Raw genomic sequence first — 13,755 nt, forward strand, 5'->3', positions numbered from 1 at the left:
TCAATTATTCGATGAAGTTAACAATTCATGGAATTGGAATTGTGGCATTGTAGATCAAATTGAAATTATTGATTCAATTTATTCAATAAGTATCAATGCGATTGAACTAGAATTGTAAAATTGTAGATTGAATTTGAATTATAGATTCGATTTACTCAATAATTTGATTTGATTTATAGTGAAATAGCGGTACAACCTTTAACAAGTTCGTGCTTTTATCAACATATTGTTGAAACTTTAGTTTCATTTTGGAAATTGATTATCCAATATAAATGAATAGATATCAAAATTCACTTTCTTTGGAGTTTTTGGGAGCTACATGAAAATTGCAATGATTTGTCCATTTTCCTACCAAACATAAAATCTCTAAGAATGTGTAAGTAATGAGCACTAGGCCAAAACACAAGAAATTGATTTTGAAAACCAAAAACCAAACCTAGCAATGAAGCATCTTTTAGGTTGGCTGCTTTCAATGGATGATGATTAAAACAAGCGCTCAATGAATAACTAATTAGGCAGTCTCCAATGCTAGTGTTATTGAAACATAAGCTATGAAAAGGGCATGAAAGGTTTGGGATATGATCAATATTTTTGTACAAGTGATCCAAATAAGATGAGTATCATGTTCTTACTTCTCATAAAAGTGACTTCCGACATGTATTTGAAAAATATTTATAGTAGTAGGAATAGTTGCTTGTTTGTACCATTGGGAGAAGGTTTTTTTTTTCCAAAACTTTAGCCAGCTCCAAGATGAAGGGAACTCCAACCATGAAGCGTGCCTCATCACATTCTTAAGCCTTGGTTGCTATGGCAAAGCTGGCTGAAGCTAGATTCATGCGGCGGTACCAACAATACGCTCAGTGGCCACCAATAGCCTAGGTGGCAACTTCTCACATTGCCTTGTCGTGTAGACCCTCCACCTATAAATAGCACGACAGGCATGGCACTACCATGGTGTGTAATGTCCGGCACACTTGTGATTTAGGCCTAATGCTGAAAATTGAAGCCTTCCCATGTAATCCTTGGCCCCCAAAGGTGTTGGAGATGACTTCCAAATTATTTAGTATGCAAGAAAAGAAAGAAAACCGGTGTGAAGTTCTGCTCTTCATTACAAATATGCTGAGCACCTACACTATATTACCATTTTTTAAAACATTATGACATTGTACAATTTGAGGCCAAAAGTCCACCTTGGAAAATAAACAATCAAGTAATTCGAGCATATCACACAAGAAGAGATCATATGTTGTTTGAAGGTAAGCAAATTATTGAGATTATTAGAACTTCCAATCCTAAGTTTTCCAAAAAATAGTAACCACCGCATCGTTTTAAGGGAAAACCATCTCGAACACACAAGACAACAAAACGACCATTTAGCGATGTCAAATAAGAAAACGTGCTAGAAGGTTGAAAATAGAAAGACGGACTGGACGCGGGAGTATGAGAATGCTATACAAGATGCAGGGTGGAGCGTTGGCAATCCTCTTCGAATGAAGGATATTGATCATGGGAAGACCGAAGCCACACTTCATGGGGGCGCACCGTAGCTTCTTTCCAGGCACCGCCTCCAATGAGTGAGTTGTCAAGTGCTCTCGCCGTGCAACCCTTCCCATAATGTCCCTAAGATGTTCAATATTAAATCCATTTGCCATGAGCTTCAATTTCTAACAATAAGCCTAAGATGTGTAGAATCCATCCGCCATGTTCCCCTATCCAAGATTATATATTTATATTGCACAACAATGGTCGCTCTTATGTCAACCCTTCATTTATAACTTAGCCTGCTCAGTCAAAATATCAAAATACCCCAAACTTCTTTAGAGTTGCCAGCTGATGTATATCATTCAACTATTAAAAACTTTTTTAAGCAACTCGCTTGAGAAAACATAGAAATTAAGGACTATTAGATGACACTTTGTGGTTCGATATGTATAATGCATGCATCAATTCCAACCCTCGATGCTCACTCTTCTCAAACCACAAAAACCCCACCCCCCAAAAAAAAGAAAAAGGTTTTGGCATGTACTGGACCACATAATGCCTTCATTTATTATGTTCTTCAATTCATTGTGACTGATACAGCAGGAAATTTTCACAACCAAGCAATGAGCATGACATAAGACTGGTTAATAACGCGAGACTATGGCTAAATTTTGTTTTTTTGAGCTGGGCGCCTAATCTGGCTCAAAGGCGGAACCTTGTGCCACTAGCTTATGATTTCACTACTTCTTTCAAGAACATGTTCCTTAGAAGACTCCGCTTACCACCCAAATGACAGAACGCGGGTAGGCACCTAGCACCCCAATTCAGGGGTCCAGGTAGAGCTAGACTCTCACCAGCTAAAACTGCCAATCCTGGCAGATTCCCCTAAAGGCATGCCATACCCCAAGGTTGGGTGTCAGCTCGAAGACTGTGGCTCAATCAATGGGCCTCCTACAGCTAGATTTTTGCACAAAGACGCGGGATTTGGTTATGTCCTACGTCTTGTGCTTTCCAGCGGGCGTTACTAGGAGTTTTGATGATTCCCATTGCAAAGAGAAGGGCGAAATATGATCAATCAGCAATCTGAAGACAAATCGTGTCAGAAATGGGAAGCACCCACCCTTGTCACTATAGGAGTATGAGTTTTGGTTCACAAAATGATGTGAAAGGTTCACTGTCCGTCTAATATTTAGTTTCAGAGTTGGAAAATTCAGAACCAAGTGAGCTATTTATCAACTGGTATTGGTCCACAATATAGAAAGTAGGTCCAGCATTTTTCCAGTGCACCAACCCCACTAAACAAGTTCATAATGTCCTGTAATTTCATGCACCTTCGCATCTATAGTCTAATCAAGTTAGAGCTCAAAATTACCTGGCACTGCAGGAGCCCTTGAAGCACCTCCAGTTCAGAATCTTCCGCCACATCCTGTCAAAACACCCACTGAGTATTAACTACTGTTTGTGTGTGCACGCGCAAGTGCATGTGCGTGTGAGTGCCTGTGTGTGTGTGAGAGAGCAATCCTAAATCACTGGCAAGAAAACCAAACAACGTTCTACACACCTACATATATCTTAAACACAACAAGTGATTCCAATGAATTGCTTTAATCTTTGTTCTTATAAAGTTTACGAGCCACCACAAAATGTAGCCTTCAATCTGTGCCTATCAGCCTCCTTTGGCTGTTTTTTTTGAGCCCTCAACCTACAACAATTCATTTATACCAACAGTAAGTTGATTGGTGTCCTATCAAAGCCTCCATGTATTTGCTGAAGATATTGCTTATTTACCATTTATAAGATCACAAAAGCCTACACAGTGGCAATCGTGGCATGCTCTAATCCAACCAAAAGAATCCACAATTGTATTATTCATGTCATCCAATACATGAGCATAAGAAGTGCAAGGTAGCGTTCATTGACTGAATTAGAGCATCTAAAAGGGAGTTCTCTGTAGAAGCCTATAAACAGAGGGCCTTCCCACTGCATTTAATTGAGTTCCTTATACTGATTCTTGCGAACAACAACCAGGTTTCCGTTCACATCATTGGTTTATCTCACATGCCCTTCTTTTTTATGTATTGCTTGATGAAATCCTATAAAGTGCATCAATATGAAAAATAAAGACCATTTGATGAACATCCTGCAATTGCTGGATATCAATAGGGTCTGCATCAACAGGATGAGTTCTAATCTTGTCGTGGAAGCTTGGACAAATCCCCTTGACTGGTGCAGCTTTACATAGCTCTAACTAAGGTGAAGATTGTTTTGGATTGGCCTCTGCAATGGGACCAAATAGGATCTGTGTTGTGCACTTGCAAGTGGCATCATTTTCCTTGGCAAACAAACAGTTGTAGTTAAGAACCTGGGTCTTATTGATTTGGCCAACTTTGTATTTATTGTTGCTAGTTTGACCTTCTTTGTAATGGTTCAAGAGTTTTGGGCAATTTAAAATCATTCTTGGTCTTCAGCCAAATGAGTCCACAGCCTTTGTCAATCAATCTCAATACTGAATCTTCAATTTGAGTTAGCCAGTAGTGGGCCATATCTGTGTGTTTGCAATCAGTGTACAGCAGTATTGGTCCAATTCAATTTCCATCCCAATCCAGTTAGACCTGGACCACTCAATGTATGGTCCAGTTTTTGTCTTGACACAAGCAGGTGGATCAGTACACTTTAGTGAACTCACTTTAGTAGGAGTACTAAGTTCAGTACCAAAACTAGACTTAGACGTTCTCCACACAGCATGCCAACCACTGGCCCAGTTTCCAATCGTCACATTTCAAGACATTCAAACCTCATACTTAGGAAGTTATCAGATTATTTCACCCATTCTACAATGGTTTCCCACAACTAGATTGACAAGAAATGGCTAGTCAATACCAAACACTTCCACATCTTAAAAAACAGTTGGCAGATCAGATAAACAGCCTTCCTTAGTTTCAAAGCTTAGCATAGATGCTTCGGAACTGTGTAGTTTTAGTTTCTTGGAATATTGCAGTCAAGGGCAATCTGCAGCTGACGAGAAAAACAAACAACTTGAAGTGTTTGAACAAGCCTGAAATTTGTCGTAAAGGTTCCCAAACCATGCTTCATAATTGGCCAAGATTCTAGACATTCAAAATGGCCCTAGATGACCATTTTAATGGCCTAAAAGTAGGCTTGTACTGATTTGGATGAATTTGTATTTCTGTAGAGATTTTGAACTTCATGATATATTCGAATTTTTTTGGCTACTTAAACCCACCTTATTCTTGAATCAGGTCAGTGCTCAACTCCAAATCAAGCTTCACTCTTTAGTCACCAGCAGTACAGCACTTACGTGTAAAGAGTTTGTCAAAGTATAAAGAAGCTTAGGGCGGTAGCCCTCTTTCTACCAGTCTCTCACTTTTTCATCTCACATTTGTGCACATCCAGTCATATACCCACTACAAGTTCCAAGCAAGTTTATGACCCTTGCCTATTGAGCCACTAAAATTAAGGCATGCATAAATCTCAAATCTACATGCATTAAGGCCTAATTTTACCCCTTAAATAGCCCCAAAAAGCAATTAAATGCATTTCCAAAAACAAAAGACTTTGTTCTTAAATAGTAGGAAAAATGCCCAAAAATCCTCATAAGAGAGTACATTGTGGGCATCCCATTAGTCCTTGATCATTCAGTCAGCCCTCGCTCCATCTTGCTACCAACATTCTCAAGACATGCCCTTGCCATCATTCTAAAGGTGTTGCTCTATGCCTTGGAGAAGTAGCCACCATACCTTATACGGAGCTAGCTGCCACCCTGCTGGAGGTCATTGCCATCAGCTGGAGGAGGCCATTTGGCAGCTGCCCAGCCCGTTGCCATCATCCTAGTGCAGTCACCAGCTTGCTGGTCCCACATCCCTGCTGCAACTGCACTTTCAGCTGCTACTGCTGCATTTTCAATTCCAAACAGGCTGCCTGCTAACATCATTACCTGTACCTGCTTGTGTCCTCATTACAACATATTACACACATGTGGAGCTGTGTTTTTTGCTTGTTAATCTGCATCTTCTTCAACATCAAGCTCATCCAGAGGACTGTATTTCACTCCCTCCCCTACCACATCACATCATCAGCAGTCTTGGACTGGTTCCGGATCTGTCACAGATACAACACTCTGGAAGCTATTCTCAATCTCTAACATCAGGCTCATCCAAAGGACTGTATTTCACTCCCTCTACTAGCAGCCCACATCATCATCAGCCTTGCACTGCTTCAAGCATAGTTGTCACATACGAAATGTGCCATATGGTATGGTATGATAAAATACGGTACTAAATGGTACCTTAAGATTTTATAAGGTACAATACCATATTAGTACGAAAAAGAATTCACTTCATTATTTTGGACTAAAAATAATAGAATAGATGTTTCAAGTCTAAATAGCAATGCTATTAGAGTATATAAAATGAATGCTTGAGGGTAACATGCCAAAACTTGATGCTGCATGCACAACATGTGCTACTGCACCTACAACTTACAACTACCTAGATGGGAGTAGATACTCATACATGAATGATCATACAAATAAGAAAAGTGTGCGCTTGAGAGAGAGAGAGAGAGAGAGAGAGAGAGGCTTGGGGGAGAGAGAAATAAGAAAGAAAAAAAAAAAGAAAGGAGAGAAAAAAAAAGAAAGTTGGAGGCTTGAAGGAGAGTGACAAAAAGTGCCTATTTTTTAATACTAAATCGTACGAATACGTACCGTATAGATTTGTACTATGTATGGAGACAACCCTAACTTCAAGATCTGTTATGGGTACAACATTTTTGGAGCTATTTTGGGTCTCTAACACCACTCTTGGCTCACCTCATCCTCGGTCCTCCAAACATTAATATTTGAGGCTCCTACTATATCATATTCTCTTGTATTCATTGATCACACATCTAAGCATTCTACAAAGAGGTTTCCACTATTGTCATACTATTTGTGTTTCTCTTTGTATTTTACATGGCATCCTAGTTGGTTCTCTTACAAATAAAAGTATCCTATGTGTTATGAAACCAGCCTATAGATTACATCTATAAGGCAGTGAATAGAAACTTACACCACACACACACACACAATTCAGCAAAGAAAATAAATGGTGCAAAGAACCTAAGAGCCAAAGCACTCATACACAGTAGACGACACCGGATTGGCCCTCAAGGCGAGCGCCCCTTATGGTATTTTTTCAACATTGGAGATGAGCCTTTACACAAACCATTTGCGATGCGTCGTGTGATCAAAAACAACCGTCACACACCAGTACTCTTTTTGCTAATGATTCCTCACATGCCTCACTCTTCAATGAACTAAATTCACTCCAATTGCTATGTCCTCATTTGCTTTCACCAACCTTGATCAATGAGCTTTGAGTCTATCTTAATTATATACTCAAATTAGTATGTCTTCTAGCATATAGAACTGCAATCACTCCAACGTTGACCAACATGACATTGAGAAATGCATCCATGGTCTCTCATGTAGGGACCAGTTAGGCACGGAGATCAAGATAGACTGTCGTTACGCACACTGAGACACAGAGAGAGAGTGAGATAGAGCAGAGTAGAGAGTGCGCACGTTTTTAGGTACAATGACGAGTGTACCTTTAGGTTTTTAGATAGATATATATGTGTAAGTACAAGTGCTAAGGTTGAGTTCACACCCAAGCACGTTTAAAAGGCACGAGGCCTTTATTCCCAACAACCTCCCACCTAAAGGCAATGTGCCTTAAGAGGAGAAAAGAATCAGCTAAGTCTAGGTATGCACAAAGCTGAAATACATATATCTATCCAACTCCCATCATCTGTCGCGGCACTGAGCAAACCGCTCTATTGGAAGACCCTTCGTGAGAAGGTCTGTAGGGTTATCATCTGTATGCACCTTGACAAGCTCAATGCTCTTGCTGTCAAGTACATCTCTAATGAAGTGGTACTTCACTTGTATGTACTTTGTCTTTGCATGAAAGATAGGATTCCGTGCTAGCATGATAGCAATCTGACTATCACAATGGAGAACATGTAACTCTATGATGCCAAGCTCTCCCACCAAACGTAAAAGCCATAAAGCCTCCTTGCATGCCACAATGGCAGCCACATACTCTGCCTCTGTAGTAGACAATGCAACATGCTTTTGTAGCCTGGAGATCCTAGAGACTGCTCCTCTTGTGAAAGTAAACACATACCCAAAAGTGGACTTCCTGCAATCTGCATGACCAGCATAGTCTGCATCCATAAAGCCAACAACAGATGCCTTCTGCTTTCCAAAGCAGATGCACAACTCCTTTGTGCCTTTGAGGTATCTCATAATACCTTTCACTGCATCACAATGCTTCTTGCCAGGGGTTACCATGTATCTGCTAACCACTCCCACTGCAAAGGCAATGTCAAGACGTGTAGCAACCATAGCATACATCAAACTGCCAACAGCTGAAGCATATGGTATCTTGGCCATTTCAACCTTCTCATCATCACATGTAGGGCTGTCCTTTGCACTAAGTTTCACATATGGAGGCAATGAAACCCCAACTGTTTTCCCAAACCATATTGAAACGCTGCAAAACTTTGGAGATATACTCTTGCTGAGATAGATAAAGCCTTTTGATCTATCTCTGAATATTTACATGCCAAGAATGTGATTTGCATCACCAAGATCCTTCATGTCAAAGCTGCCATGAAGACTTTGCTTCAATGAATCCAAGGCATGAGTATCCCTGCCAGCAATCAGCATGTCATCAACATACAAAACCAAGATAATCAGGCTGTCATCTACTGCCTTCTTGGTGTATAAGCAGTGATCCACTTGACTTCTATAAAAGCCTTGGCACTGCATGAATGTATCAAACTTATGATACCATTCTCTTGGTGCTTGTTTCAGCCCATACAAGCTCCTTTTGAGTTTACATACCATTTTTTCCTTCCCTTGTTCAACAAACCCTTCAAGCTACTGCATATATATGTCTTCATGCAGATCACCATGTAAAAACACAGTCTTTACATCCAACTATATAAGCTCCATATCCTCAACTGCAACCAAGCCCAAAATGGTTCTCAATGTAGTCATCTTGACTACAGGAGAGAAAATCTCATCAAAGTCAATTCCATGCTCCTCCTTGTATCCCTTTGCAACCAATCTTGCTTTGTACTTTGGTGAGGAACCAAAAGTGACCATCTTGTAAACCCATTTGCATGGAAGGGTTTTCTGCTCTTTAGACAACTGCACCAAGTCCCAAGTGCCCTTTTTTCCAAGAGATTTCATCTCTGACAACATGGCTTTATACCATTTCTTGATGTCCTGTCTGTCCATTGCTTCCTTGAAGCAAGACGGTTCACACCACAGTCTGTCAACATGACATAATCAGCCACATTAATTGCACCAGGAACAAATCTGTCAAGTTGTCTAGTAGCCCTAGACGATCTCCTAACCCAATGGTCATTGTTTGTTGGCTGTTCCTGCAAATTTCCATTTTCAGCATGCTGTCCTGGCATTTCAGCTTGCAAATCAGCATTAATAGCTTGCTGTTCTGGCTGTTCCTGCACATGTAATGCCTCATTTTCATGGGCAATAGCTGGCTGATCATTTCCAGCATCATGTCTTGCATTTACAGGTTCATTTACAGCAAGTATTTACTACTATACAACGGGCACATAATGAGCTCCCTCTTTATCCCTTTGCTGTCACAAAATGCCTGAAAGACCTTGGACACATATTCCCCACCATTGTCAGAGCGAAGACACTTAAGTGTCTTATCTGTCTGATTTTCAAACAATGCCAAGAATTTTTTAAACTTATCAAGCACTTCATCCTTGCTACGAATGGGGTAAACCCATACCTTCCGCGTAGCATCATCAACAAAGGTGGCAAAATATTTCTTTCCCCCTAAAGATAATCCTAGCATTTGACATACATCCGAATGTACTAACTCTAGAGGAGAAGATTTCAAAGAAAGAGACTTTTTATGAGACGTCTGTACATGTTTTCCATAAATACAATGATCACAATGCTCAAAATCAGCATAACAAAGACAAGGTAAGTAACCCAAACAAGAAAGCACTTTCATTCATGTTTGACTCATGTGTCCCAACCAACCATGCCACAAAGAAACGCTTGGCTGCTCGGTCACGGCAACAACATGGTCACGCACACTAGATACATGAAGTGGATACAAAGTATCACTCTTGCAACCTCTGGCAATAACCCTAGATCCCTTACAGATCTTCCATTTTCCACCACCAAAGGTGGTATGAAAACCATCATCATTTAGCTACTCTGTGCTAATCAAGCTCTTCTTGAGCTGAGGTACATGCCGTACATGCTGAAGTGTAAAGACAGAGCCATGCTGAAACTGTAACTGCACACTACCAATACCTGCAATCTCACATGTATAGTTGTCCCTAAGATGGACAACATCATGTCAACCCCCTGTATAGGCGAAGAACCACTCACGATGAGGGGTGACATGAAAGGAAGCACCTGTATCAAGAATCCAGGTATGCATGTCATCATCTGTATCTGCAAGTAAAGCATGTGCACCAAAGTGTGAAGAGACAAAGAGTACGTCACTCCCACTATCACTGTCATGAGTGACTACATTCACCTCTTCAATTTTTACACTGCTCTTCTTAGGCTGACTGTCCTTCTTCTCTTCCTTGCTATCATCTGTCTTCTTGCCTTTTCCTTTCTCTTTTTTCCATTTGTAGCAGTCACGTTTAAAGTGACCCTTCTTGCCACAATGATGGCATTCAACATCTTTGCCACGTCATTTATTGCGTCCCTTGCCATCATATTTGCTCTTTTGCTGTGATTTGCCCCTAGTATACAAAGCACTGGAAGACTTACTAGATACATTGTTCTGCCGATTCATCTCTTCCATAAGTAGAGCACTCTCTACATCAGCATACAAAAGGATCACATTAGAATTGCTCATAGCAGTCCTGAATGTATCCCAACTCTCTGGTAGAGTGCAAAGCAAGAAAGTAGCCTTAAATTCCTCATCAATCATGAACTTCAAGGCAACCAGCTAGCTGAAAATTGAGTTAAACTCACTCAAGTGAGTAGACATTACTGTACCCTCTTTCATATGCAAATCCATAAGCTTTTTCAGCCAATACACTTTGCTTGCAGCACTCTTTTGTGCATACAATTCTTCCAGTCTAGTCCATATAGCATATGCAGAATCCAAACCTTCGATGTTGAAGAGCAAGGCATCAGAAATTGATAGCTCTATGGTTGAGCATGCAAGCTAATTTAACTCATCCCAATCGTCCTGTTCCATGTCCGCGGGCTTTTCCCCTTTGGTTTTGAGTGGCTTTGCCTCCTTCTTTTGTAACAGGATATTGTAGCACTGCTTTTGCCAAACTACAAAGTTATGTGCGCCTTCAAGCTTCTACATGTGCATCAGATTACTTGCTGTCATTGCTGTCAGCCATGATTTTCAGCCCAAATGTGACCAAAAAACCAGTAAATGCAGGCCCAAACTATCACCCAAGTGACCAAGGTACAAACAAGTACCAATCAGCAATAAATGACCACGCAAAAGCACAGATTTCAGATCTGTAATTAAATTTTCAGAAGCACCAAACCATGTGCTACAGCATTATCCAATTGATTACAGCTGTTCCAAGGGCATATGCATCACATTACATGAGGAATCCCAAAATTTCAGCTGCAATTTCTGTTATACATGTGCCCATGGACATAAAATTTGACAGGAATGGTCAAAAGCCCCAAAATTTTGTGCTCAAAGCATCAAACACACATCTGCATTATCTCTGTCATGCATAGAATAGGACAATTTTGCCAAAATAGAGAAATTTCAGCAAAACCCTCGAATTTTACCAAGTGTTGATGTCCAAATTGCGTGGAATTCAACCTGCATGTGCATAAAATGACCAAATGCTGCACAGATTTTGCCCAAACTGCAAAAGCCCCAAATTGCATGGGGTCCAACGTGCATCAATGTCAAGAAATTGGGTAAATTTCAGCCCAACTTGTGCATGTAAATGAAAAGCCCCAAATGTCGGAGACAAAATGTCACAAAATTCCTGCAATTTCTGAGACAGATATCACTGTTGCATCTTGCTCGCATCAAATTTGGACAAATCCCCAAATTTTCCAAGTCCTACGTGCACTAATTTTAGTGAAATTGAAATTATTTCACTAAAATGTGAAAAGCCCCAAAATTCCCGGGCAAAATGTGCACTAACTTTGCAATTTCTGAATCAGATTGTCCAATTCTACGTTGAGAACCCCAAATTCGGGAAAAGCCCCAAATTTCTAGGCCAAGATTGCACGAAAATTGGAAGCTGTGTCTCCAAACGTGAATGCTCGGTAGGGAAACTTCAAAAAAAAGAAAATTTGAAGAAAGAAAAATGTTGAACGGTAGGTCAACGGACCCGTCGTGCAGGTCGTCGTCTGGTGCCCATGTCGCGTCGCATGACATTGAAGGCGCCTACTCGCGATGATGCTGCCTACCTGCTCGCGATTGTCGCCCAATCACCTAGTCGTCCAGTCTCGTTGCGCGTCAACTGGTGTCTATCACGCCCACTGGTCCACATCAACGGCTGCCTGTCGTTTGTCAACCTGTCGCACGCCCTGTGACACATGCAACTCTTCTTGTCGAGCCTGCCTGCGACACTTCTTGCTCGCCTACGACTACCCACGATGCCTGCAGCTCACGACTTGCTCGTCTATCCTGCTCAAACTCCGAGAGGCATGAACACCTCAACCGCAACTCTCATACCAGTTTGTAGGGACCGGTTAGGCACTGAGATCGAGACGAACTGTCATTACACACAGTGAGAGACAAGGAGAGAGTAAGATAGAGCAGAATAGAGAGTGAGCACGTTTGTAGGTACAATGACGAGTGTACCTTTAGGTTTTTAGATAGATATACTTGTGTAAGTACAAGTGCTAAGGGTGTGTTCACACCCGAGCACATTTAAAAGGCACGAGGCCTTTATTCCCAACATCTCATGACTCCCACACTCCAATCAATGAGGAATTCGCACGAATCTCAATCCCAAACTAACTGGATTTGCCGAATAAGGCCTTAGCAATAGTTGTCCGACAATCTTAGAGCTTTGTCCTAACCAATGCACCCTTTATTTGCTATCAAATTGAAGTAATTCAATCCTTTAAAGCTAGTAGCAGGTCCATAAACACTAATCTCTAACATGCATTTTCCTTGAGATTGGATTCTAAATTTAACACTTTCAATGGCCAGAAAATCAAACCTACATTTTTTAATAAATTTTTCCTAATGTCTACCCCGAATCTTCAAAGATTTAATGACCCAAAACAAGGGGAAATTTGGGGGGTTTTGGATGGAATCTCTTCAGTAAACAATTGCACACCCAAAATGGCTGATTTCTACAAACCCTAGCCGTTGATTTGCTTTAAACAGAAAACCCCAATTTTAATCTGTTGTAAAACAGAGCTTACATAACCCAAGAGAGATAAAAAAGAAGAAAAGATTAAATTCGACTATCCAACACCTCAAGATGGCTATAAAACACTCTTCTCTTGTTGTTCATCGCGAAAAATCAGCAAGCATGCATCTTCTTTTATTGCTACAACTCTCGAAACTTGGGTTGCTCAAAAAGTAAGAGAAGAATAAAAGAGACAGAGAGCCCCAAGCAGCCAAGATCAAGTTTCCAAATGAATAACCAACTACTCCTTAATCAGATCACATTTTATATTAAGAGCTAATCAATGACTTTATTATTAATCATAAGTGAGCTGCTCACTAGACAAACTTTAGCTCAAGGCCTGCTTAATAACTTATGTGTCCTAAGTGAGCTCCTTACTAGGCGAAACTTTCGAAGTAACTCAATTCTAGTGTGCAAACTTTCAATTTAATAAAAATTTCACATTGCATCTTGTTCCTTTTGCATTACTTTTCTACTTCATAGCCGTACACTTGTCCACTGCATGCCCAATGTCAAATCCTTCATCGCATATGCAATGGTCACCATACCAACAGCTAGGTTACCAAAATTAAAGTTCGTTTTAATTAAAAAACTTCGTGAAGTTTAATTAAATCATTAAGTTCATTTCTCCTTCTAGTGATATACCCCTCCCCTTGAAACATTGCAAGAGACCCCGATATCCAACACAACATACGAAATGAACAATATTTTCTTTCCGACAACCAAGCATACTGCCATTAGTGCATGTTTTCCAACCAAATATACTACCATTAGTGCATGTATTACCAATGTATAATTGTCCATATATGTTTCGAAGTAACCAAGCACGTTATTGTTACTCCA

At 40.5% G+C, this 13,755-nt stretch overlaps 1 long non-coding RNA gene across 1 annotated transcript; it reads right to left on the reverse strand.

The window, feature by feature from the left end:
* Positions 1-1,244: 1,244 nt before the first annotated feature.
* LOC148040501 (uncharacterized) lies at positions 1,245-2,917 on the reverse strand. Its single transcript, XR_015694870.1, has 2 exons — positions 2,855-2,917; positions 1,245-1,620 (listed from the first exon to the last, which is right to left on the reverse strand). It is a non-coding gene; the product is annotated as an uncharacterized LOC148040501 (long non-coding RNA).
* Between the last annotated feature and the right edge of the window lie 10,838 nt (positions 2,918-13,755).

This window comes from Lygodium microphyllum, chromosome 2, assembly GCF_053477565.2.
Source record: "Lygodium microphyllum isolate KBCC chromosome 2, Lygodium_microphyllum_v1.1.10, whole genome shotgun sequence".
Lineage (NCBI taxonomy): Eukaryota > Viridiplantae > Streptophyta > Polypodiopsida > Schizaeales > Lygodiaceae > Lygodium > Lygodium microphyllum.